Source organism: Pleurodeles waltl, chromosome 9 (genome assembly GCF_031143425.1).
Source record: "Pleurodeles waltl isolate 20211129_DDA chromosome 9, aPleWal1.hap1.20221129, whole genome shotgun sequence".
Classification (NCBI taxonomy): Eukaryota; Metazoa; Chordata; class Amphibia; order Caudata; family Salamandridae; genus Pleurodeles; species Pleurodeles waltl.
The window spans coordinates 751024236-751051341 of record NC_090448.1 but is presented as its reverse complement, the minus strand read 5'-3'; the positions used below and the strand labels follow the sequence as shown (position 1 = coordinate 751051341).

The following is a 27106-nucleotide window of genomic DNA, read 5'->3' as shown; positions in this document are numbered from 1 at the left end:
ACATAAGTTTAAGTTTGTTGTGGTTATGATCCGAATCATAAAATTGCTGAAATTCACGAGCCATAGTTATCTGTGGCAAAGGTCTGACTGAGTATCTGTATGGTCCAAATAAAACTTCTATGCAGCACTTTTTAATATAATTAAGACTTTAAATTGTCAATAATACTTTTGTTGGCCGATATGTAATATAATTCGTTCAAGAAGAATATTTAATTGATTCCTTTGTGAGTTTGTGTTTGGCACAAGCTTAGAACAAAGTTGATTCATGGCTATATTAACAACTTTTTAAAAATAATATGGGATGCATAGGCAGATAATGTCGCTTTAGTGATATCTGGTAACTTGAAATCGATGAGATGTGTTTTCTTGTGGCACTGAATCTATTGCAGTGTTTTATTGTAGCTTCATTCTAAAACTAACTCATATTTACAAAGAACTGGTGCAGCGCAGCATTGCGGCAAAATTGGCAACGCTAGGTTGGTTTTGAAGTGCAGGGATGCGCCTTATTTACAAGAATGCAGCGCATCCTTGTGTTTACCCCTGCGCCGGTGCTAAATTAGTTGCCTAGCGCCAATGCAGCCACCCTTGCACCATGGTGCAAGGATGGCTGTGTTGTGGGGGAGATTGTTTTTGTGCAGGAAGTGACACCTTCCTGCACAAAAACAATCTTAAATGGCGATTAGCTCTTTCTATGTGTGCTGCAGAATGCAGCACACATAGAAAGAGGAAAAAACAATGAGAAATGAATAATTTCTCCTCGTTGCGCCATGCTAACGCCACCCCTGGGTTGGCATTAGATTTTGATGCTGCCACAGATTTACGATTTCTTGTAAATCACGGGCAGCATCAAAATGCAATGGGTGTTTGTGTGGAACATGGACGCCCACAGCAACACCCCTTCCATGCAAAGAGCCGCGTGTGAAGGGGCTGTATTTACAAGGTGAATTTCTCTGGTTTTGTTCATTTAGAATGTGAACCTAGCTATAGCTTCCTTATAATCTTTGGTTTTTAAATGAATTTCTATGTTTTTTTAAATTCTATTTCCTATCTATAACGGTCCTGTAACCTTTGTTTTTTTCAGTGAATTTCTATATTTTTTTTTAACATTAAGTAATTTTCATTATTATACGTTAACCCAACCACCTCCACACTCGGCCAAAGGCCGTGTACAGTGGCAGTTGGCCTCAGGGCCTTGCCTGTGACCAGAACCTGCGTCCGACCCCCCAATCACCCAACCAACCTTTTGCTGCACATGGCCCTTAGGCTGTGCACAGTGGGAATTGTCTGCGGCTTGTCTCTCTGAAAAGGTGTGAGAGGGGGTTATCGGGGGCTGAGAGTGGGTATGAGAGACTCTGGGTGTGAGTGTGGGTGCATCAGTGACTTAGTGGGTGCTCCGTTTCTGTGTGGATCTGTAAGCGGATGCTTGAGGGTTTCAGTGGGTCTGTGAGCGAGTGCATGAGGGTCTGAGTGGGTCTGTGAGTGGATGTGGTTGTGTTTGAGTGGGTCTGTTAGTGGGTACATGAGGGTCTGAGAGGGGCTGTGAGTGGGTCTGTGAGTGGATGCATGAGTGTGAGTAGGTCTGTGAGTGGGTGCGTAAGAGTCTGAGTGGGTCTGTGAATAGGTGAAAGAGATTGAAAAAGAGAAATTGGGAGATAGAGAGAAAGAGAGGGTCTGTGAATAGGTGAAAGAGATTGAAAAAGAGAAATTGGGAGATAGAGAGAAAGAGAGGGAGAGAGATGGACTTTAGGTTTTAATGGATGATACTTAGAATGAGATATTTCTGGACAAATTGGAAAGAAAAATGTATTCATCAATTAAAAAGAGTTGGATCATCTTTCAATATGAATCTTAAACTTTTAAAGTTTAAGAGAAATTAAAGAAGGGAAATAACCACAGACACACCTAGACTAGAACCCTCAACTTTCAGGGTGAGGGTCTGTGACCTTAACCGTTATGCCACAGGTTGACTACTTACTGTAGTCATTGTATGGAGAGACCATTGCAGTGACTCTCTCTCTCTTTCTTCCGTCTCGTTATGGGTTGTAAGAGAGAGAGAGAGTGACAGGACCATGGGGGTAGCCTCAAGACCCCTGCAGTCCTAGCTGGCTCCCCACGTCCTTCGGGAGCGTCATTGCTCCCACAAGCAGGGAGCTGCTTAAGTAGTAGCTCCCTGCTTGTGGGAGCAATGTTTTCATATGTCTTACCTGCATGCATATTTGCGTGCAGGGAAGACAGATGAGAAATCGGACTCTGTTTGCTTTTACTTGGTGGGAGCTGCAAAAGTTCCCACCAAGCAAAAGCAAACAGCTATGTTCCAGAGGTGGGCACCCCGGGAAAAGGCAGGAGCCAGCCCTGGGGGGATGGGGGTCCCGAGAGCCATCAGTGGCTCCACAAGAGGGGCCGTGTACCCCGCCTCCACCAAGCATTACCCCAGGGAGGTGGTGGTCATCAGGGGTGGGTGCAGGCGGCCCCCCCACAGCTATTTTGATTATAGCCCCGGGGAGGTGGTCGACCCTGGGGTTGCAGGGGGCATGCACCCCTGCATTAAATTTTATAGTAGCCCCAGGTATGTGGAAGTTCCCAGGGCTGCGGGGCTCTAAGAGGCCCACCAGAATTAAATTGCATTTAAGCTCCAGGGAGGTTGTTGTCCCCAGGACTGCGGGGGGTGGGTGGCCCCCCCGCACACATCATTTTATTTGCCCGAGGGAGGTGGCGGTCCCCGGAGCAGTGGGGAGGGCAGACGGCCCCCCGTATTAAAATATGAATGCCTCAGGGATTTGGCCAACCCAGGGGCTACAGTTACACAGACCGCGCTTGTTTTTTTTTTTTTTTTTTTTTTTTTTTGCTGGATCCGTGAATCTTCTACACCTGCAGCAACATTTAAAAAAAATGTTTTTTTAGCTCTGGAGGGTGTCCCTTTAGGAACACAGCACAAGAGCTAAGGGGTGAGGGTGACTCTACCCTGGTCCCTTTTGTTTTTTTACACTTTTTTCTGGGACTCGGCTGTAGTCAAGTTCTAACATGGCTGCAAACACTTCCTTGTTGAAGTGTTGGCAACCAGTCAGATCTCAGCATGAGATAGGGAGAGTTTGCGGAGCCATCGTGTCCCTATATATGCAAATTTCAAATTTGGATTTTCTTTAATTTCTTTAAGACTACTGAATGGATTTACACCAAATAACAAAAAGGGTGCTTTCTGTCAAATTTGGTGTATTCCGTCCACTGGTTGGGGCGCTATCACTGTTCAAAATCCCTATGGAAAAATGAATGGTTAAAAAGCATTTTGGGACCTCCCCTTTTTCTTGGCCACCGCTTGATGGATCACCCCGAAACTTTCCAGACAGCAGCTGATGTGACCACCGCTTTTTCTATAGAAACTACTTCCTAAATATAACTACCTAATGGCGACCTTCTGTAAGGGTTGCCTGTTGTAGTGTCTTGCTAGACACGTACAAGTCTCCTGACACCTAGTTTGCTTCCAGTACCTCCCCGAGGGCTGGTGCTTTATACTCACTCACCCACACCCATCTACTACAGGCATCACAAGTGAAGTGGGCCTGTCAATAAAAGGAAGCCAAGCACTCATGGCTAATTACATGCACAGTATATGTGTCTGTGTCGTCCTTCCACTGCATGGGGGCCTACCACCCACAACTCGACAAAGGCAACGAGATAGAGAACCCCTATGTGTCACACCGCCTTGGCCCATCCCTGCATGCTGCTACAACCATCCCTATCTCGGGGAAACAACGTTCATCCAGATTGGAGGGAGAGGAGCGGCACCACCAATAGGCAAGCAAGGAATACATCATGGCCCCACAAGATGAGAGAGTGCTGCGCAGGATAACCCGATGCCACAAGAATAACATCCTTGCTGTGTCGTCTTTGAAAGCGCCAGACAGAGGAGGGACCCAACTGGAGTGTGCTGGAGCTAGCGGAGCTGCACCAACAAACTTTGCCCAATTGGTAGGCCTGACGTCTGGGCAGTGTGCCAGAAAGTCATGCGGTGCTGGGGGACACTGCCAGCCTGCTGATAAGTAGAAGAATCCTTGCTGTCCTCACCTGACGTCCCATAGTATGTCAAGAGCGAGGTGACATCCAGGAGTGGCTTGCGGTACTAAAGAGGGGTGTGGCGGTGCAGGCGGGTGGCGGTGCGTGTGGAGGGGTATTAATTAAAAAAAAACTTACCTGTGCCGCCGCCGCCGCCACCACCGCGCTTCTCCTGTCCTGCAGGCAGGCTGCAGGCACAGGCTCCCAGCGCTGTTTAGAGCAGTGTTAGGATTGGCTGGGAGCACCCAGCCAGGGTGCTCCCAGGCAGACTGGGAGCCTATGCCTGCTCTCTCCAGCCGGCAACACGGTACTGGGCTGGAGAGAGCCTACTGCACATGTATCCTTGGCCGGCCCAAGATGGCTGGCCAAACATACATGTACTGTGAGGGAGAGTGCTGTGCACTCCCCCTCAGTGCTCGTCACAGCCTGTGGCCCGCCCCTTTTACCAAAAAACAATAATACAAATTGTTTATTATCGTTTATTGATAAAAGGTTTGCAGCTACTGCTGCTGGCGGGGGGGGAAGGTGATGCTCCTCCCTTTTAGCGGAGGAGCTGCGCCTGAAGAGATCCCAGTGGGCAGAATGCCGATACTGAAACCCTTTCGCATAGTGGCTGCCACCTACCTGAGGAGCTGAGCACCATGCGCAGTGTACCAGAAGAAAAGCTGCAGCATGGTGAGAAGCATCCCACCGCATGACCCGGCGCTTCACAGCCTGCCAGCAGGAGGAAGACCGAAGCCATTCCCTGCACTGAATGCTCCATGCTTACCTCTGGAGTGCCTGCATGGGTGACACGGCTCGCAACATCAGTGAAGGCTGCCATGGCCTCATTGAGCTGACACAGTGACCCCTGGTGAAAGACCCTGCCACACCTGCACAGAAGGAACCCCGGCACTTGCACCTCCAGGGCCTGCGAGGCACACAGAAGCAGAAAGACTGCCAGGCACAGCCTCACAATGCCAACGGTGTCTTCGCCTCTTTCCCCAAGCACAAGAAGGAAAAGAAGTACCATATGGCACCAATGCAAATGGGTGCTGAGGAGCACTGCATGCCCCCTGGTGATCACCTGCTGCCACTGCGAGAAGGACTGAGCACACCGCATGCCATCTAGTGGCTGCCTGACAATGAGAGACAGTGCCCATTCGGCACCCATGCAAAGGGCGAAAGGGTGCAATACTGACAAATAAGGAGCAACCACCCTGAGAGAAGACTGTGTGTAGCGTCCCAGACCATTACCAGATTCCAAACTGGTCAATATCACCAAGAGGAGATGTAAGAGTTGACCAGGCCTACTGCGGCCTGCAGGATGCAACCAGTGACAGCAAAGACTGTAGCTGCCAGCAAACCAGTACTAATGAAGAACACCACTGCCTGCTCTCACTGAGATGAGGAGGGGGCAGATGCAAATGCCACACAGCAAAAGACAGGCCACTTTCCCAGCCACAGAATGGCCCAGAGCCCAGCAACCCTGGGATGAAAAGGGGATCAGAGCTGCCAAGCAGGATGAGGGGGAAGAGCAATCTGACTCCACTCCGGCACGAATGAGACATTTGAATACATATTTATATATATATGTTACAGAGTGGCATTAGCTATTCTGTACTTATAGTTGAGATTACCAGAGATAGGAATTCCTCCGAGTTTTCACGATTAATAACTTTGGGCCCGATTGATGACTCTCCACAAAACTTGGCAGATGTATTCCTCTATCTAAACTGGCACAGTACTCAAATTGTTGCAGAGATTCGTCAAGGGGGTGAAAGAAAAAAGGGGGGTCCAGAAAGGCATTAAGGCACCAATACATTTCCCATAAAGTTTGTGCTCCCACATAGTGTGAAAACGGCTGAAAGGATTTTAATGAATTGTGACACGATCACAGATTATGGTGCACAGATGATTCTTTTGATTACTACAGGTAAGTAGTGTAAGTGTTTTTTCACTAATAAGGCATTTTAACTTCGTGATATCTGTTGTTGTGGTACTTTTGCCAAATTTTACAGTATTTCACAGAAGTACAGCAGTACATAGTGATGACAAGTAATTATGGGGGTCATTATGACCCTGGTGGTCTTTGATCGCCAGGGCCAAAATGACAGGAGCACCGCCAACAGGCTGGCGGTGCCTCCCGGCGTGCGCGGTCGCACCGCCGGGGCCGGCGGTATACCGCCATTTTAGCCCCGGCGGTGATAATCCGCCAGGGAAGCGCTGCAAGCAGCGTTGCCCTGGGGATTATGACTCCCCTACCGCCAGCCTGTTTCTGGCGGTTTGCACCGCCAGGAAGAGGCTGGCGGTAAGGGGACACAGGGGGCTCCTGGGGGCCCCTGCACTTGGCATGGGCCCCCAGGCAGAGCCCCGTTGCGCATTTCACTGCCCAAATTTCAGGCAGATCAAATGCGCGACGGTTGCTACTGCACCCGCTGCACATCAGCATTGCCGCCGGCTCAATTACGAGCCGGCGGCAATGTTGATGTGACTTTTCCGCTGGGCCAGCGGACGGTAACTCTGTTACCGTCCGCTGGCCCAGCGGAAATGTCAGAATAGGGAGCCAGCCATACTGCCAGCAATGGCGGTATTCTGTCGCCCGTAACCTCGGCGGTCTGCCATGCAGACCGCCGAGGTTGTAATGACCCCCTATGTGATGGGCTAATGACTGCCTTTACAAAGGTTAAAGGCAGTCATGTTGTTTTTACGTCCACGTTGGCTGTGTTCTGAGTTTTGCCCTTAGATGTAGGTAAGCTTTAGGTATGATATTTGACTCTACTCTACGCCAATGTACTCTACAGTATTCAACATGTAACTACACTCTGGCGGTCGGCGGTAATTTGGGGAAAGGTACTGCCAACAGGCTGGGGGACCTTTTCCCAAATTATGACATTGGTGGCTTGGCTCAAGCCAAACCGCCAATGTACCACTCCGGCTGCCAGGGTGGTAACGGCCGCTGGGCTGGAGACTTCGGTCTCCAGCCTGGCAGCCGTCACAGTCCCACCCTCGAAATTATGACTCCGCCTACCGCCATGGTTTTCGTGGCAAGCGTACCGCCAGACCCTTGGCCTGCTGCTACATGACCTTGTAGGGAGCGGGCGACTGCGGGCACCTGGCCCCATCCGACAGACTGCGCTGGAGTAGTGCTGCTTGCATCGCAGGACGCAGCCTTCCCACTCAGCTGCACTGGGCTTCAGGGCCTGCTGCCCGCATTACTGGAGTCAGGGTCATGGCCCCCCGCCAGAGTGCGTCTGGCAGCCCAGGGCAAAGCAGGAAGACCACCGACCTCATCCTAGCCCCACATCAACCAATTTAGTACCTCCACGGGCCCACCCAGGAGCAAGACCTTGGATGGGGAGCATCCTCTGGGGGAGATTTGGACAAAATCCAACACGCAATACACACCTGACAGACTGCAGACGCTTCGGACCGCATTACCAAAACTGAAGGTCGCATCTCTATAGTTGAGGATGATGTTGCCAACTTAAAGGCAAAAGTTGCCCACCTCCTAGCCCGTACCAGCAAACTTCATCACTGCGCTGAGGATGCGAAAAAACGCTCCCGTTGCAATAACCTGTGTTTCATGGGATGTCTTGAAGATGTGGAGAACTCCCGACCAGCTGAGTTCCTGGAACAACAGATGAAGACTTGGCTACCAGCAGGCAAATTACCTCAGTGGATTATGGTTGAAAGAGCCAACACCGTACTGATGCTCAAACCTCCTCCCGGCGCACAGAGGGGACCCATGTTCGCAAGATTCCTCAATTTCAAGGACAGAGACACCATCCTCAGACAGGCTCAGGCAATCCCAGACATCCAATACCAAAACTTCTATATACTCATTTTCCCAGACTATATGCGGGAAGTCCAGAATAAGCACCGTTCTTATGAAGCCATTAAACAGAAACTCCGAGCCCTTGAGTTATCATACAGGCTCCTTTTCCCGGCGTGTCTCAAGGTAATTAATGAAGACAAATCTATATTTTTTTACACCCTGGAGGCAGCCTGGGACTGGCTAACAGAGGAGAAAAGGCTCCGCTTCACGCCCCAGCCTTCGCTCTTGACCAATTCACATTTACCAACGCAGGAGCGCCCACCGAACCATTGGAAAAAAAGGGGTCGCACCCACTCCCGCCCTCATCAGCGGACCACTCATACTGCATCATCCTCCCCGAGTGTGAGCTCTGGGACCCCACAGCAGTCGCAGAGGTCCGCCCAATCACTGACTGAAGGGAAGGACATTCAGCTGCCGTTGCAGCCTTGGGAATGACTGAGCGGAAACTCCTTGCCTCTCTAACATTGCTATGGCCAACTACATTCTGTCCCCGGCGGAGGCTCAGCGTACCTCACATCAACATTTATTGTCCATAGCCTCCCAGTGCGCTTGTAGACACTGTAGTGAATTGTATTGATCCTATTAACTGAAGGGATCCACCACTCCACACCTATCCAAGAATTGTCGTTTTTGAGTTGGGGTTTATGTCCTGACGGGAGAGAGGCTTCTGGGAGGAAATTATGGGGTGGGGGGATGTAGGAGGCTGGACTGGCTTGTAGTGAGTACCAAGGGGTACTTGCACCTTGCACCAGGCCCAGTTATCCCTTATTAGTGTATAGGGTGTCTAGCAGCTTAGGCTGATAGATAATGGTAGCTTAGCAGAGCAGCTTAGGCTGAACTAGGAGACGTGTGAAGCTACTACAGTACCACTTAGTGTCATATGCACAATATCATAAGAAAACACAATACACAGTTATACTAAAAATAAAGGTACTTTATTTTTATGACAATATGCCAAAGTATCTTAGAGTGTACCCTCAGTGAGAGGATAGGAAATATACCCAAGATATATGTACACAATAGCAAAAATATGCAGTATAGTCTTAGAAAACAGTGCAAACAATGTATAGTTACAATAGGGAAACATAGGGATAGGGGCAACACAAACCATATACTCCAAAAGTGGAATGCGAACCACGAATGGACCCCAAACCTATGTGACCTTGTAGAGGGTCGCTGGGACTATTAGAAAATAGTGAGAGTTAGAAAAATAACCCTCCCCAAGACCCTGAAAAGTGAGTGCAAAGTGCACTAAAGTTCCCCTAAGGACAAAGAAGTCGTGTTAGAGGAATAATGCAGGAAAGACACAAACCAACAATGCAACAACGATGGATTTCCAATCTAGGGTACCTGTGGAACAAGGGGACCAAGTCCAAAAGTCACAAGCAAGTCGGAGATGGGCATATGCCCAGGAAATGCCAGCTGTGGGTGCAAAGAAGCTTCTACTGGACAGAAGAAGCTGAGGTTTCTGCAGGAACGAAAAGGGCTAGAGACTTCCCCTTTGGTGGACGGATCCCTCTCGCCGTGGAGAGTCGTGCAGAAGTGTTTTCCCGCTGAAAGAACGCCAACAAGCCTTGCTAGCTGCAAATTGTGCGGTTAGCGTTTTTGGACGCTGCTGTGGCCCAGGAGGGACCAGGAGGTCGCAAATTGGACCAGGAGGTAGAGGGGACATCGAGCAAGACAAGGAGCCCTCTTAGCAGCAGGTAGCACCCGGAGAAGTGCCAGAAACAGGCACTACGAGGATGCATGAAACAGTGCTCACCCGAAGTTACACAAAGGAGTCCCACGTCGCCGGAGACCAACTTAGAAAGTCGTGCAATGCAGGTTAGAGTGCCGTGGACCCAGGCTTGGCTGTGCACAAAGGATTTCCGCCGGAAGTGCACAGGGGCCGGAGTAGCTGCAAAAGTCGCGGTTCCCAGCAATGCAGTCTAGCGAGGTGAGGCAAGGACTTACCTCCACCAAACTTGGACTGAAGAGTCACTGGACTGTGGGGGTCACTTGGACAGAGTTGCTGGATTCGAGGGACCTCGCTCGTCGTGCTGAGAGGAGACCCAAGGGACCGGTAATGCAGCTTTTTGGTGCCTGCGGTTGCAGGGGGAAGATTCCGTCGACCCACGGGAGATTTCTTCGGAGCTTCTAGTGCAGAGAGGAGGCAGACTACCCCCACAGCATGCACCACCAGGAAAACAGTCGAGAAGGCGGCAGGATCAGCGTTACAGAGTTGCAGTAGTCGTCTTTGCTACTATGTTGCAGTTTTGCAGGCTTCCAGCGCGGTCAGCAGTCGATTCCTTGGTAGAAGGTGAAGAGAGAGATGCAGAGGAACTCGGCTGAGCTCTTGCATTCGTTATCTAAAGTTTCCCCAGAGACAGAGACCCTAAATAGCCAGAAAAGAGGGTTTGGCTACCTAGGAGAGAGGATAGGCTACTAACACCTGAAGGAGCCTATCAGAAGGAGTCTCTGACGTCACCTGGTGGCACTGGCCACTCAGAGCAGTCCAGTGTGCCAGCAGCACCTCTGTTTCCAAGATGGCAGAGGTCTGGAGCACACTGGAGGAGCTCTGGACACCTCCCAGGGGAGGTGCAGGTCAGGGGAGTGGTCACTCCCCTTTCCTTTGTCCAGTTTCGCGCCAGAGCAGGGCTAAGGGGTCCCCTGAACCGGTGTAGACTGGCTTATGCAGAATTGGGCACATCTGTGCCCAAGAAAGCATTTCCAGAGGCTGGGGGAGGCTACTCCTCCCCTGCCTTCACACCATTTTCCAAAGGGAGAGGGTGTAACACCCTCTCTCAGAGGAAGTCCTTTGTTCTGCCATCCTGGGCCAGGTCTGGCTGGACCCCAGGAGGGCAGATGCCTGTCTGAGGGGTTGGTAGCAGCAGCAGCTGCAGTGAAACCCCAGGAAGGGCAGTTTGGCAGTACCAGGGTCTGTGCTACAGACCACTGGGATCATGGGATTGTGCCAACTATGCCAGGATGGTATAGAGGGGGCAATTCCATGATCATAGACATGTTACATGGCCATATTCGGAGTTACCATTGTGAAGCTACATATAGGTAGTGACCTATATGTAGTGCACGCGTGTAATGGTGTCCCCGCACTCACAAAGTCCGGGGAATTGGCCCTGAACAATGTGGGGGCACCTTGGCTAGTGCCAGGGTGCCCTCACACTAAGTAACTTTGCACCTAACCTTTACCAGGTAAAGGTTAGACATATAGGTGACTTATAAGTTACTTAAGTGCAGTGTAAAATGGCTGTGAAATAACGTGGACGTTATTTCACTCAGGCTGCAGTGGCAGGCCTGTGTAAGAATTGTCAGAGCTCCCTATGGGTGGCAAAAGAAATGCTGCAGCCCATAGGGATCTCCTGGAACCCCAATACCCTGGGCACCTCAGTACCATATACTAGGGAATTACAAGGGTGCTCCAGCAAGCCAATGCAAATTGGTAAAATTGGTCACTAGCCTGTCAGTGACAATTTGAAAGAAATGAGAGAGCATAACCACTGAGGTTCTGATTAGCAGAGCCTCAGTGAGACAGCTAGTCACTACACAGGTAACACATTCAGGCACACCCACGAGCACTGGGGCCCTGGTGAACAGGGTCCCAGTGACACATACAACTAAAACAACATATATACTGTGAAAAATGGGGGTAACATGCCAGGCAAGATGGTACTTTCCTACAGGGGATTTGGGAGGGATTAAGATGTCTGAGTAGGAAATGTTTACAGTTTAGTCCTACTGCTTGTTTTCCATGTTTTCTGTTTCTAGTTAGTCACATGGGTCTGTTACTATTGTTCTCAGGGCACACCCCATGCTCACTACTGCTCTTTCTTAGAACCTTATCCAACGTCATATGCATGTAGTCTAGAGGACTTCTTTGTCTGCGATCACTGACACCCCCATGCCAACATGATCTCATATAAAGTTATGTCCTGGAATGTCAATGGTCTTTTAGACCAGATCATGTGCTCTGTAGTGGTTCATTTTGCTTGGCGCTTCTTCCCCTTAGTCCTATTGCTGCAGGAAACCCATCTAGCAGGCACTAGATGTCCTATGCTCGCCTGCCAGGGCTACAACAGAGTCTAACACACAGGTTACACCAGAGGTGCCCAAAGAGTGGCGATACTGCTGCAACCCAGTTTCCCCATGACTGTGACTAAGACATGGTTGGGCTCCCAGGGTCGTTATATCACCCTAGCAGGCACAGTTGAAGCCCATTCCCTTAACATCCTTTGCATAAACATTCCCCCTAGCGTGTTCGAGTCCTCTCTGAACACTCCACTCTCCTTGATGTAGTTTCACAACTTCCACCTGGTGTCACAACTACTGGCAACGCTGTCTTAGACTCAACCACAGAATCTACAGATCCTCCTCAAGACACCCGCTGCGGTCATGCCGTCCTACCTCACAAATGGGCTTGAGGGTATGGCACTCTAGACAACGACAATATTCACACACATACACACACATTAAGCTATATAAACAGGAGAAATTATATTATAAATTTATAGTTATAACTTAAGGCCTGATTGAGAACTCGGTGGACGGGTTACTCTGTTACAACAGTGACAGATATCCCATCTGCCGAAATCTAAATCCCAGAAAACATAATGGGATTTAGGTGATATCTGTCACCATTGAGATGGAGTATCCTGTATGCCAAGTTCTAAATCAAGCCCTTAAGTTTTCCATTTATACGCCACTAGATAGAAGTTAAGTTTATATATTTTATGCACCACCTTCAATTGACTATATGTCGTACACCTCTGTGCACATTCTTCTTGCATCTATCGCCACGCTACATTGACTATAACTTGCCACTCTACAATGCAGTGCGCTCAAAGAAATTATATTATTTCATATATAATGTCACATTGTGACTGGTATGATTGCACATGCTATGAACTATATAATAGGAACAGGTATAAGCACTGCATGGAGAAAGGGTAAGTTATAGTTAAAGTAGTGTGACGATTGATCCTATGATGATACTATGCCGCCTGAACTGCACATGTAAACAAAGACTTCAGTAGATACAGGCTATGAAATGCAATGCGACGTAGTGATAAAAAGTGTGGTAACAGGTAGGACACTCTAACAAACAATAAAAATAGCTGGTGCACCAAGGGTACCCTTGTTAAGAAAAAAAGAAACAGTAGGTATGGAAGCATAGCCCCCATAAAATAAACAGGCACTGGCAATGCCAATAGGTCTGGCTTTAAAAGAATGTTGCTTTGTAATGTTAAGTATCACCAGCAGATAGCATGTGAAGGGATATGTATTTGTGCAAAAGCAAAGAGCTGTACAATATATTGGTGTAGGTTAAAATGTCAGGTGACCGCTGCCCTATCAATCCAGACCCAAAAATCCACGTGGGTTACTGAATGGCCTTCTTCCATTTGTGCTTCTGCTACAGAAAAATACCATTACATATCTAGTTAGCTAAAACAATTTAATAGCATGTTTGTGTCCTTGAAATTTGAAACTCAGGCAGCTGGAGAAATTAACAAAATTATCACAGCTGTGTGGAGAGTCTGCATATGGCATAATATCATCTGATTTGTCAGTGAGCTAATTCAATAAGACATCCCTTTCGTTGTGTGAGACACCTTTGCCATCCCGTCTCTGCTGAGCCTCCAGGGATGCCACTTAGGCACTAGTCCATTTCAAAACATCCATCTTCCATTTACCAACGCTAAGGGTGACCCATCCCCAACCTTAACATTATTGTTTCTGCAAACTGGCATGATTGACCCTATCTAAACTGCTGAGTAGACTAAAGAACAAGTTACTTACCTTCAGTATAACCTTTTTTGGTAGACACACTATCTAATCACAGAGTGCTTACCTTAGAATGTTCCCTGGGTGTCAGACTGGATATGGAAAATCTTCAGCAATAACTCTGTGTGCTGGTAAGTGGCGCCAATGGCTTCTCATCGACATCATCCACGCTGGATATACCATGTGCAATGTCTATATATGTCCCACACTAGCTCGCTGACATCAGTTTCCTGACATATTACAGCCTACAGCTGTGGAGCCACATCAGAATGGTATTGACTAGTATGCAGAATCTAAGAAAGACTTTCTAGGAGAAAGATCTCAGGGCCAGATGTATCAAAGATCCGTTTTGCATTTCTTAAATAGCGAATTTTGAGAAATCGCTATTTAAGAAATGCAAAATGGGATGTATGAAATTTGCGAATCGGTAATAGCGATTTCTTAAAATTTGCAATCGCTAGTACCAAATCACAATTAGAGAATGCGACTTCATTCATCCCTAAAGGCCTGTAGGACCATAGGTGCGAATGGTTTGCATTTCCCAATTTGCTAACTCCAGTTAGGAATTCGCAAATTAGGTAATGCAAACCTCAGGGTGCTGGGGGCCTAAGACATCCTCTGATGCACCCCAAAAAAATATTTGCAGACATGTCAAGCACCCATATGTCGTAGGGGCATGTGTGCGCTACATGTCATTTTTAAAAATGCATTTTTAATGCATTTTTTAAAATTGCACATGGTTACGACCAAATTGGATTTGGTGGTAATTGCATTTCCTAAATGCCCAATTCGCATTTAGGAAATGCTTGATACATGTGCTTTAGAAATCGCAAATAGAAATTCCCTATTTGCGATTTCCTATTTAGAGAATCCTAATTTGTGATTCTCTAAATGGGGTCGCAATTTTAAGGAATCGCTATTTTAGCGATTCCTTAAAATTGCACAGCGAATGCCTTTCATACATCTTGAAAGGCATTTTTGCATTTGCAAACGGCCGAATTTTGCGATTCGCACCGTTTGCGAATGCAAAATTGCTTGATACATCTGGCCCTCAGTTTGCAGAGTGAGGAGGAAGGAAGGGTCAGTAAGGAATCTGTGACTGGATAGCGTCTCTACCAGAAAGGTCTTAGCAGTGGTAAGTAGGTTTTTAAACTGACAAGAACAGATACTACACTTGATCTTAGACAAAAGACTGAGAAGCAATAGGTACGTAGCTTGTTCTTCTGGAAGAGACTTAGGGCCAGATGTATGATTCTGGCCCATTGCGATTCGGTAATTGCAATTTTTAAGAAATCGCTATTACCGACTCGCAAAGGGCCATGTATCACATTGGCGAATCGGTAATAGCGATTTCTTAAAAATCGCAAATGCAATTACCGAATCGCAAATTGCGATACTGGCCCCATTCGCAGCTATGGGCCTGTTGGCCCATAGCTGCGAATTTTTTGCATTTCCAAAATAGCGATTTCTGAACCAGAAATCGCAATTTTGGAAATGCAAAAGGCTCTCCTCCATCCATTTTTTTTTTTTAACATGTAAAGTACACACATGCCAAAAGGGCATGTGTGCTTTAGATGTTACATTTAAAAATGCAGTTTTACTGCATTTTTAATTTTTGCTCCAGGTTACCACCTGGTTGCAGACCATGGTATTTTGCATGTGCAAAATACCATTCTGCGAAAAATCGCAATTTGCGTTTTTTTGCAGAATTGCCTTGCGACCTGGATTTTGCGAATCGCAAATTGCGATTTGCAAAATCCAGGTCGCAACGCAAAAAATCGGAATTTTTGCGATTTCTATTTTGTGGTCTGCGAATGCCTTTGATGCATTGCAGACCACTATTTTGCACTCGCAAACGGCCGATTTTGCCGTTTGCGAGTGCAATTTTTTTTTATACATCTGGCCCTTATTTTTTGAATTTCAAATAACCTTTATTGATTTTCAGTACAAAACCATAAAGCAGTAAAATACAAGGAAATAGAAGAAGGAAAAAAGAAACAAGGTGGCATCCAGTTTAGTTGTTCGTGGGTCGTTGTATGGATGGAAAATCATTATTTCTGATACGCACATTAAATAGGTACACGGAAAAGAAAGATGTGAAAAAGATGGTCCTGTATATGAGGGTTGAAAGTGGGAATGTCAGGAATCTTGCTTTTATTTTCTTGTGTCCAGAATGATGTAGTGTTGGTGATCTCTGCTTACACGACACAAGGGTGCAGGCCGGAGGGGAGAAGCATTCAGGGAGATTTGGTAGTATTGAAGTAAGCTTCTAAAGACTTCCAGATCAGTCTGTGATGGGGTTTCCACGGGAAATCCTGAGGAGCAGTGTGCCCTGCACCCCTGATGTATGATACCCAGCTTAGCCAGGCTGTAAATGATGCTTTCTGTGTGTCTTTCCAGTTGGAGGCGATTGTTTTAACTGCATTTGTTAGCAAAAAGTCGAGTAGAAAGTGATCATTAGCATTTCTGATGTCAGACTCAAGGGAGCCCTTTCTTAGATATGCAAATTCCTGCTTTAGGTATATGCTAAAGAATTTGGAAATGAAGAAGACATTGTCCCAGAATGTTCTTACCGATTTGCAGTGTAAGAGTAGGTGTGCAAGACCTCCGAGTTTTTCTGTACAGTTACAGCTTGTGGGCCTATCTAAGATGTTTATATTATAAAAGCGAGATGGAGTCCAATAAGATTTGTGGAGTAACCACAATTTAGCCTCAGACTGGTGAGATTTCCATTATATTTAGGTTCATATCAAACACTTTAGGTGGTAGTAGCTTTTAGAATTTGGAGTCATGGTGGTCTATTTTGTTGAGATTACTGATGAATGATGGGAGGGACAGCTCTTTGGTGTCAGATTTGGTGATGGACATTTTAAGTTTGAGGAAGTTATAGAATTCTAGGTTCCCTAAGTGATATTTTGTTTGAAGAATGAAAAAGGTATATGGAAGATGCATTGGAGGCTAGTTGTTTATGAAAATAGATGCCTTTGGATACCTAGGAGACCCAGTATAGTGTTTGACCTTCATATGTGATTTTTGAGCTATGCCAGAGTGAGGCTAAATTAGAAAACGTGATCAGTGAAGGTAATTTCTTGTCCGTGGTTAATAGAGCGTTGCTGGTGTTTTTAAATAGCAATTTAAAAGAGTTGTGATGTTAACTCTTGATAGTGAGGAGCGTTATAGGATCTAGGTTGGCCAACATGGCTTTTTTAACTTCTAGCAATGTGGGTGTGTAGTTGTCCGGTGTGGCAAACCAGTGTGTGCCTTGCTTGGCCATGAATGCTTTCTGTAAGTCTTTGAAGTTGGCAAGGTAAACGCCTCTTAGAGCAGTGGCAAGACATAGGCCCTCATTACAACCCTGGCGGTCGGTGTTAAATCGGCGGTAATACCACCAACAGGCCAGCGGTAAAAAAAATGGAATTTTGACCATGGCGGTTACCGCCATCCAAGACCGCCACTTTAACACACCGACTGCCAGACTTTGGTCTCCAGCTCAGCAGCCGTCACAATCCCACCCTCGGGATTATGACAGGGCCTACCGCCATGGTTTTCGTGTCAAACATATCACCACGAAAACCATGGCGGTAGGCACTATCAGTGCCAGGGAATCACTTCCCTGGCGCTGATAGGGCTCTCCCCCGCCCCTCCCCAGAGTCCTCCCCCACCCTCTCCTGCCCCCCATACATATACAAACCCACACGCGCACCCATATACACACATGCACACACGCATACCCACCGCCACCCACGCATGCACACATACATACCCACACACCGCAACACACACCAACATACCTTGTCACACACATGCATTCACAACACACAACACTCACAATCACTCATTCACGCATGCATCCTACGCGACTCACACCTGCATGCACGCATACCAAAACATACACACACACACCCACACACACATACACACAGTATCCCCCACCCCTCTCTCCGGTTGGAGAACCCAAATTACCTGCTTGCAGGGGGTCCTCTGGCTGGAGACGGTCTGCGGCGGTGCTGTCAGCAGCAGCGTCTGCCAGCAAAAAACTACCAGTCCATATCATTGCTCATGATACGGTCAGCAGTGTTTTTCTGGCGTGGCGTAGCTGCTATCAGCAGCGCCACCTTACCGCCGCCCGCTGGCATGACCGTCGGCGGTGTTCTGCCAGCATTCTGGCAGAATACTGTCGGCGGTCATGATGCGTGTAGACGGCTGGTATCCACGGCGCGAGTATTTTGGCGCCTGTTGCCGTGGCGGAAGGCGGTCAATACCGCCAATGTTGTAATGAGGGCCATAGTTTTTTCAGAGCTATTCTAGCTTTCTAATTTTGCCAGATAATGTTTGTGATAAATTTGTCTAAACTATGGTGGAAGTCATCAGAAAGTAATAGTGGAAGCATGCTGATTAAGTAATTGACTGTTGGTGTTATCATCATTTTTCTAGTTTCAATGCGGCCCCACCAAGTAATAAAAGTGGGTGTCCCGCTTTTAAGAAGGTCTGTCCTTTTTTTGTAGGGTGAGTTTTTCACTGTGGTTAATAGCGTCTATTCAGTCAGAGCCAAATTCAATACATAGGTAATTGAGATAGTGAGGTTGTCATGTTAAGCCAGTGTCTCCCAATAAATCTTTTGTGCCTAGGGATTTCTGTTCAATTTAAAGCCAAATACTGTTGAGTATAGTTCAGTTGTTTCCATGAGGGGGCGTACTGATGTACTGGGGTCTTCCGTAACAATTAAGATATCATTTGCTTAGGCTGAGAGTTTTACCACTTTGCCATTAAAGTTAATTCCTGCTATATTATTGTTGTTTTTTATATCTAGTAGGAGTGGTTCCAGCGTCATTAGCAAGAGGGAGGGCGAGAGTGGGCATCCTTGTCTTGTACCTCTTTCAAGTTTGAGTGGTTCAGATAGGAAGCCGCTAGTGGGAATTCGAGCACTCAAATTACTATACAAGGCCATGATCATTTTTACGAAGTTGTCTCCCAGGTTAAAAGCTTGGAGAGATTCTTCAAGGAAAGTCCAGGACACTCTATTGAACCGTTTCTCAGCATCTAGTATTATCACTACTGTGGCTAATGTAGATGATTTTACTCTGTCTAGGACATGATAAAGGAGACAGGTATTGCCCCTTGACAAGCGGTTGTTCAAGAAGCTGACTTGTGGGTTGTTTTTTAACTGTGATAGGAAGAGATTGAGGAATTTGGCAAGTATTTTGTGTACACCTTGCAATCCAGATTTATTAGTGATATGGATCAATAATTTTTCGGAAGTAGTTAGTCTTTTCCTTCTTTAGGGATCCCCATGATGTTAGCTTCAGCTGTAGTGCTGCTGATGGTACTGGTCATGGTGAAATAATTGAATAATTCTAATAGGGTCAATTGAATTGAGGGGGCAAACGTTTAATAGAATTTAGCTGCAAGCCATCAGGGTCGAGCGCTTTATTTTCTTTAAGGGAGTCAAATGCTCTAGTGATCTCTTCTGTGGAAATCGGTTTTCACAAGGTCCCTTTGTTTTCTTATGATAAATGAGGTAATTGCAAATTATTTAATTACTTGGAGCATTGTTCATGGGTTATCAGTTTATCAGAGTACAAACCTTCATAAAATTGTCGAAAGGTTTAAAGTATTTTCTGAGGGTTACTTTGGACATTATTTTTACTGTTTTTAATAGCGGTTATCTTTTTCTAGTTTTGTTTGCGCTTGAGGTGTGAGGCTAGCATTTTGCCGGCTTTGTTGGACTCACAAAATTTAAGGCTTTAAAATGGATTCATCCAGACACTTCAATTAAAATGTCATCATATTCATATTTTTAGCTTGTGAGGAGGGAGGGAGTGTTGTTGTCTAGGTTCTTGATGTGTAATGACTCAAGTTGTTTTATTTCCCCTTCTGGTTTAATTAGTAGAGTGTTATTCATTCTATTGACTTTTGTTTTCATGTCAATTAGAGTGCCTCTTAATGCTGTCTTGAGAGCATCCCAGAGTATTTGTATGAGTACATCCGATACACTCTTATCTAAAATAAAGTTTGAAATAATTTCCTTCAATTTTTGCTATGTTGTTTGGGTTAGCAAGAACACTGCTGTTGAAATGCCATATTTTAGTTTGGGATTTGGTGTCTGTACTAGCAGGTAGCACATTGATACAGGAGTGATCTGATAGGAGTCATGGAGAAATACTTGTCTGATCTACTAAGTGTGTGTACTTTCCAGTGATAAGAATATAGGGCCTGCTATAGGGCTTGATAGTAATACCGCTGTCCTGCTGCAGCGGCAGTCCCAAGTACTCCGTCAAGCTGACGCTGTTTAGACTGCTGTATTTAGATCTAAGGCGGTTCAACCGCTGTCTGCGTCGATGGAGTGTACTCCATCGTGCCAGCTGTATCCCGCAGCCGATGCAGCAGACTCCAAAGCTGGAAATTATTACTCAGTCGCTGTCAGGATGGCGGGATTCCGCTGACCATATTTAGATAACAAAGTTGTGATGGCGGTGTACCAACCGGGGACCCAAGACGGTGGGAGTCGATCGCGGAAACCGATCCGCATTGTAATATGGCTATGGCTATTGAATGGATGCTAGCAGCACACACTTGATGTACATAGGACAACTGTGATCACCTGCAAAACACACTATAAAACACACTCAATTTCAGACCATGATGCTTTGCCATTCCAATTCAAAATAGCATTTTGATGCAGATTTTGAAGACAGAAATCAGGTTTTTGACAGTGTTTGTCTCCCTCTGTATATGTTTTCCTTTCCTTTGATTTCATTGTTTATTCACAAACTTTGGGGGGCACTGGATTTTTTTTTTGAATAGTCACTATGGCATGGATGAGGAATCAACGTTTCACATGAAAATATTAGAGAAGAGCCACAATTGTTTGGACAACAAGTATAAAATACAAAACACATATCACAGAAAAGGGAAAGGTGACCCAGAATAGTGAACAGAGTGGATGCTGTAGCTAACAATCTGCCTACACAGGAGACTAGCTTGACAGGAATCCCTGATGGAGTGGAGACTGATAAGTCGACCTTAATCACAAATTGAGTTTTTGTCCTTAAGTTAGCTGTTCAGAGTGTTTCAAGACCCTTATCAAAACATATGTATCTAAAGTTGAGTATCCAAAATAACTTGTTTTATCCAAATTACTAGCATCATGGTTGTATCTCTCTTTTAACAATGAGCACAATGTTTTGTCAGGTTGTGTGTTGTTCTCCATGGATTATCCCTTGCATTTGCCTAGTACCTTGCTTTATCTCAATGCAGGTTGTTGTACTTCCAACAACATGTTCCAATTTCCATCTATTTGCACACAAAGGTATAGTGCTTGTAAGTGGTATTGTCACCTATTCACATTATACACATGTGTTTACATATTGTAAATGTGTGTTCATTTTAACTGAAGTTAAGTAAATAAGGGCCATATGTACAAAAGCTTTTTCCCATAGACACAGAATGGGTAAAATCCTTTGGTACATCTGGCCCTAAGTATGTGAAACTCACTTTTTAAAAAGTATTGTCAATGGTGTTAACAATTGACTACAACTACCATGATGTCCTGTTTTTGTCTCTGGAAAACAGTGCAATGTGATGTTGCTCAACCAACTTTTTCATGCACATATGCACAATGTCAAAGTTTTATGCATTTGCCATTCCCCATTTCATGGTATGTATGGAAATGTAATCTGCTGTGTTGATCCAGAATGCTGTCACCTTCTTGTTACTCCATTGATTGATCTACTTGCTTGCATAAATCATAGTTTGTTGATTGGAAGGTTTCCAATCATGTTCTGCAGCATGCTGAATATAAGTACTATTGATATACAATTTACTTTGCAGTGTTCATATAATGACCAAGTTTAATCATAGTTTGTTTTTGAGGCTGCTAGCCCTTGAAATGGCTCAGCTCTCAAATCTCCCCTCTACCGTGTTGGGTTTAATTTCTGGTAAATGCAATGTACACATTCTAAGTAACATTTTACACTGCAGGACAGCTCTCCATCATTATTACTGAAGCGTGCATCTGTGGAAATTAACCTGCATGTGTAAAAAGGTATAAATCACACAAAGGCTTAATTATTACATTAATCTTAATTTTTTTTTTTAGGTTGCCTCATTTGTTCAGAAGACATGCTTGTGGTACCATATAGACGGTAAATTTTATTTTGTTTGTAATTCATATTAGGTCCAACACCCAGGGCCAGTGGACCACCATCTGCAACAGAAGACACCTCCACTCCAGACCAGGATCAAGCCTTCACTGAGGACACCATTCCTGCAAGTCCAGAGGAGTTGGGCATGACTGGTCCACCTGGTCTGTCTGGGCAGACAGCTCCAGTGAGTCACAATCAGCCCACACCTACACCTCCCACACTAGCTGATACAACACCTCAGCCTCAGGATACCTCTACTTCCTGCGACCAGAGGAACAGAACTACCATCTTGTGCCCCCAGTTCTGGCTACTGTTGAGCCACCACCTCCAGTTGCACCAGGACCAAGTGAATGGGCCACACTGCCTCAAGGATCCAGGGTAGTGGGGTATGGGTCATGGGAGGGAATCTGTGTGCCAGTAAATTGAAGCCACTTGGATAAATGTCACCCTGACCACCATTGACTGAGTCTTGGGGGCAGTACACCAGTCCCAAAACATGATGGGCCAGGCCATAACAGAGACCCAGGAGATGAAGCAGGTACAGAGGGAACACAATGTAGAGATGTAGAATCTCAACTCAAGTCTGTGCTCCCTGACTGGGGTGATGTTTGATATTTACCAACACAATTGCAGGGCTTTTCTCCTACCATCTACCCCTGTCTGTGGCCCTTCAACATCATGACAAACTATATCTGCCAACTGACAGGGATGTCCTGCAGCAGCAGGACACTGCTCCACCCACTCCAGTCTCTGCACCTGTGGATCCCCCCTTCTCCACAGAAGGGGACGTTCCTTCCGACCACCAGAAGAGGATGGCAAGCTCTCCATCACCACCTACAAGAAACGCGAACCCTAATTCCCCCCAGTGTAAGTGTGTGTCTACTATTCACTCTGTGGACTATTTCATGGACACATTTACTTTTTTGAGGACAGTTTTGTACATTGGACTCTAAACAAGTTGTGCTCAACAAAAATAGTTTCATCTATCATGATGGACTTTAGTTAGTTTTTCTTATTCTTTTTGTTATTATGGCTTCAAAGATATTTCAGTCATTTTTGTCATCAAAATAAATGCACAAAGTTAAAGACTGGTGTAATACTTTTACTTCCTATATCTTCCTTACTTCATCCTTCTTTAAATCTGTCAACCAATAGGATTCAAAAACAAAGAAGAGATAACAACTTGGTCATGTGTTTCCCATTTAAAAAAAATCTATAAAATGAAACCCTGAAATTTAAATGTATTGGTGTCAAACATTTGTAGGAAATAAGTCTTTGACAAAATCATAGATGATTTTCACAATCCGTGCATAACCCAAATAGTCTGTGCCATTTAAAAGTTGATACACCACGACCTTGACACCACGGGAAAGAAAGGGAAAATGTCATAAAACCTAATTAAATAGGCAAACTATTATTGATTCATGACCTAAACTGGAGCCAGACATCTTGCCTCACAATAGGAATCTTACATCAATAACACTAATAGTCTACATCATGGCAGTAACACAATTTGCACCACATGATCATTTCAGTACACTGTGGCAATATCCGGTGGAATGTCACAACTACCTTTCAGTGGTGTGCTACAAAAGGTTCTTTCAAATATGATGAGACACATTAACAGCTTCATAAACTGAACACAAATTGAAGATTAATCCAATGTGAAGGGAGAGCAGTACCTATGGCTTGACGTATATAGCAAGTTAAGCAGCACATATTGTCTTGGTGGCAACATCCAACAGAAAACTTGTCAGAAACAATCTCAAGAACCTCTATTCAATGACTGTGCAAGTTTTTTCTGTACAAGATCTGTACATCCAAAATGTGTATCTGTCCCAGGATCAACCCTTGTTCACTTTGTACTTTCCAACAGCAATATATCACTGCAAATGTCACAACTTTGAAATGTCCAAAAGAAGATGACATTGTGAATGATCCTAAAACAGAATAACAAGGGAAAATTTATGATTTCACATAAGAAATTTGACTCAAATGATAAATCAGGACTTAGCCCAAGCAAAGATAATGTATGCCAATGAACACAGTAGTCAATTTATGGAAACTTTGAGCAACAAACATCTTTGCCTTTGACTTTCCTGAACTGACCATTACTACTAGATTACCATCACAGACTGATATGTTCATTATGTCACAAGTTGTTCTGGAATTTGACTTTACAATATGTAAAGGTAAATTTACAGTTAGGTGAAGAAGTGGCCAATAACATCTTGATGTAGGTCAATTCCTTCTTCTTCACCACTATCATCTTCTATGGGCATTTCAACATCCTCACCTGGTGGCTCTTTACGCTCTCCATTCCCTGCGATGATTGGGATGTCCATCGCAGGGCAATGTTGTGCAACCAGCAGCAGGCAACTGTGATTTGACACACCTTATCAGATGAATAGAGAAGGGCTCCACCGGTCTTTTCCAGATAGCATAATCTGCTATATAGGAGCCGAAAAGCCCGTTCCACTGGACTTCATGTTCTTCCATGGGCCACATAGAAGCGGAGTTCCCTTGGCCTTGTAAGATTCCTCAGCGGTGCCAACAACCATGGTCGGTTAGGATGAGCTGAGTCTCCTACATGAAAGTCATAAACAAATTTATTAAAATTATGACAAGCCATTGTACATTCCTAAACTAGGATTAAAACAAATTATCCTCAAGTCATATTGTACTTACCGACAAGCCAGGCCCTCTCAGGTCCAGGTTTTGACATTTGAAGGGTATGGTGCTGTTCCTTAGAACAAAGGAGTCATGTTTTGACCCGGGAAAGCGGTCACACACTTGAGATGTACAAATCAGGTAAGCAGACAATTTGCACATTGATGCAATGGAAGTTCTTCTGATTGTGGTAGACCTGTTCCCTGGCGTCTGGTAGCACCAAAGCAATATGTGTGCCATCCATTTCTCCAAACACATGTGATAGACCACCCGAAGCATAAAAATCTCCCTTTACATTGGCCAAATCCTGATGTCTTGAGAACCGGATGAAGCTGTTGATGTGTCTCATCAATGAAGCAAGGACTTCTTGTAGCATACCACTGAAAGTTGGTTATGACATGCCTCCATATACTGCCACAGTGTACTGGAAAGATCCTGTGGCCACAAAATAAAGTACTGCCATTAGTTTCACTATTGGTGATATTGCTGTTGTATTCCTATTGTGAGGCAGGAGATTAGACTCCAGCTGGTGACATAAATCCAGTATAGTTTGTCAATATAATCTGAATTTCTTTATGATGTACCTTTCCCCCATGGTGGCAAGGTCTGGAAACGTCTGAAGACTTGAGGCTGTCATCTTCTGCCCCTCCCTGGGATTATATGTCTGCATTTAAGAAAACAAACTATCACTTAAAATGATCACACAATACATTGATAATCAACACACATTTTATGACTTAGTAAAATTAGTAATCTTATTGGGTCATATATGTACACATAATTTTTGTATAATGTTGCAACTTTAAATCTCAATTTTTTACGTCTGACATTCTTAACAAATAATGTATAAATAATACATTTGAAATATATTATTTGCACATTATTTTATTATAATTTTTTTTTAATGCAGCACTGTCAATGTTAAACACAGTAATAGTTACTTTTATAGTGTAATATTTTTGAAAAAGTAGTGTTGTACGTTTCTGACATTGGTAAACAAACTAGCCACCATTCCGAGTGGGGGTGATGCACAAAAATCGTAAAATACACTGCTCACATCCTAAAAGGCGGCCGTCTGACCTGATCATCAGGACATTGGCTATCCGACAGCGGTTGGCAGACGTAGTAGATGTAACACTCCATGACGGACACGCCCATAAGGTAACGTGTCCACCTCCATTGCGGATAGCTTACGCTCTGTACATATACGTGGCATCTCGAAACAAAGCTCACTTTCCTCCTAACACTGCAACCAACAACACATCTTCGACTTTGGATTCTATTACTGACTTTTGGGAACCAAGATGCTGGGCAAAGCAGGTGAAAGGTCCTCAGCTTTCCCTCCTGAAGAGTTGGAACTCCTCACCGCAGAGGTCCTGTCCTTGTACAGTCAGCTGTATGGGAACCTAGAGGAACAGGTGCATGTTTGAATGGGAAATGTTTTACTAAGTATCTTGTTCCTTCTTTATACACAAGCTAATTTGTCCCTTTTTGTTAATGAGTGAAGTGTTGAGATTTGAGTGTAGTGAACTGAATAATTTAGCTGGGTACAGAATGTTGTTTGACGATGTTAGAAAAGTCTATACATTGAAATGAACAGTCACTCGAAAGAATAAGCTGAATTTTCACTTCATGTTACTCACAATTCCAGATTTCATTAGACAAACTACAGGCCCCTTACTTTCAGTAGCCAGTAGACACTGTACGACTAGTGTAAGTTTAGCCTTTAGTAGCTCACAATGATTTGGACTAATCAGGAGTGGGTCTGACTAGAGGAAAGGTTTCCTAGTCCTCGCCTAGATAATGTCTGTGGCCTGGATTGGTAACATGAGGAGATAGGAAGTGTTGAGGGTACAAAACAGATCACTGCAAATCAGTATTTCCTATGAACTTTTAAATGTTGGTAAATAATCTTTACTTATCTTTTCAGAAATGCATGTGAGAGATGCAACACAATTGAGTCACAGTACTACAGCCAACAAAATTATTCAAAACATATTTTGTTTTTATTTTTTCTCATCCATACAGGTCAACGCCCATCAAAAGTATGAAATCTTCAAGGCCATTGCCAAGAAGGTGCAGACCCTGGGGGTCCATAAGCAGTGCAGCCTGCATTGCAGGAAGAGGTGGAAGGACCTATGATGCTGGACCCGCAAGGCAACTGAAGTCCAGCTCTGCCAGTCCTCCCAATGAGGCAAGCGCGTGCGCCGCACCCTAACCCCCCTGATGGCCCGCATCCTTGGTACAATTCATATTGGCATGAAGCCTTAGCCCTTCACAAACATGCATGTAAGCCAGTCTGTTTCAACCAACATGAATTTGATTGAAACAGGCAGAAATGTGTCCACATTGTTGATGGAGTTACACATATACCAAAGAACAATTTAGTTTCCTTAGTTATGTCCAGATGAGAAATCAATGAGAAATGTGATACTTAAAGGGACATTTGCAGATGGAAGGTTACATCACATATATGTTGGAGAATCCCATCTTGAAAAGTCAATATCAGGCCCAAAACATGATTCTTTTGGATATGTGAAAATGCTTTGCTCTGTACTGAAGTGAATTAAAATGTATCAAGGCCTATGTATTTACTCATGCTGTTGAAGCCACCACAAATATATTTTCCAAAATATCTTCAACAGCA

At 45.0% G+C, this 27106-nt stretch overlaps 1 pseudogene; it reads right to left on the bottom strand.

Annotated features, from left to right (window-relative positions):
- Positions 1–14720: 14720 nt before the first annotated feature.
- LOC138260549 (U2 spliceosomal RNA) lies at positions 14721–14849 on the bottom strand (annotated as a pseudogene).
- Positions 14850–27106: the final 12257 nt, after the last annotated feature.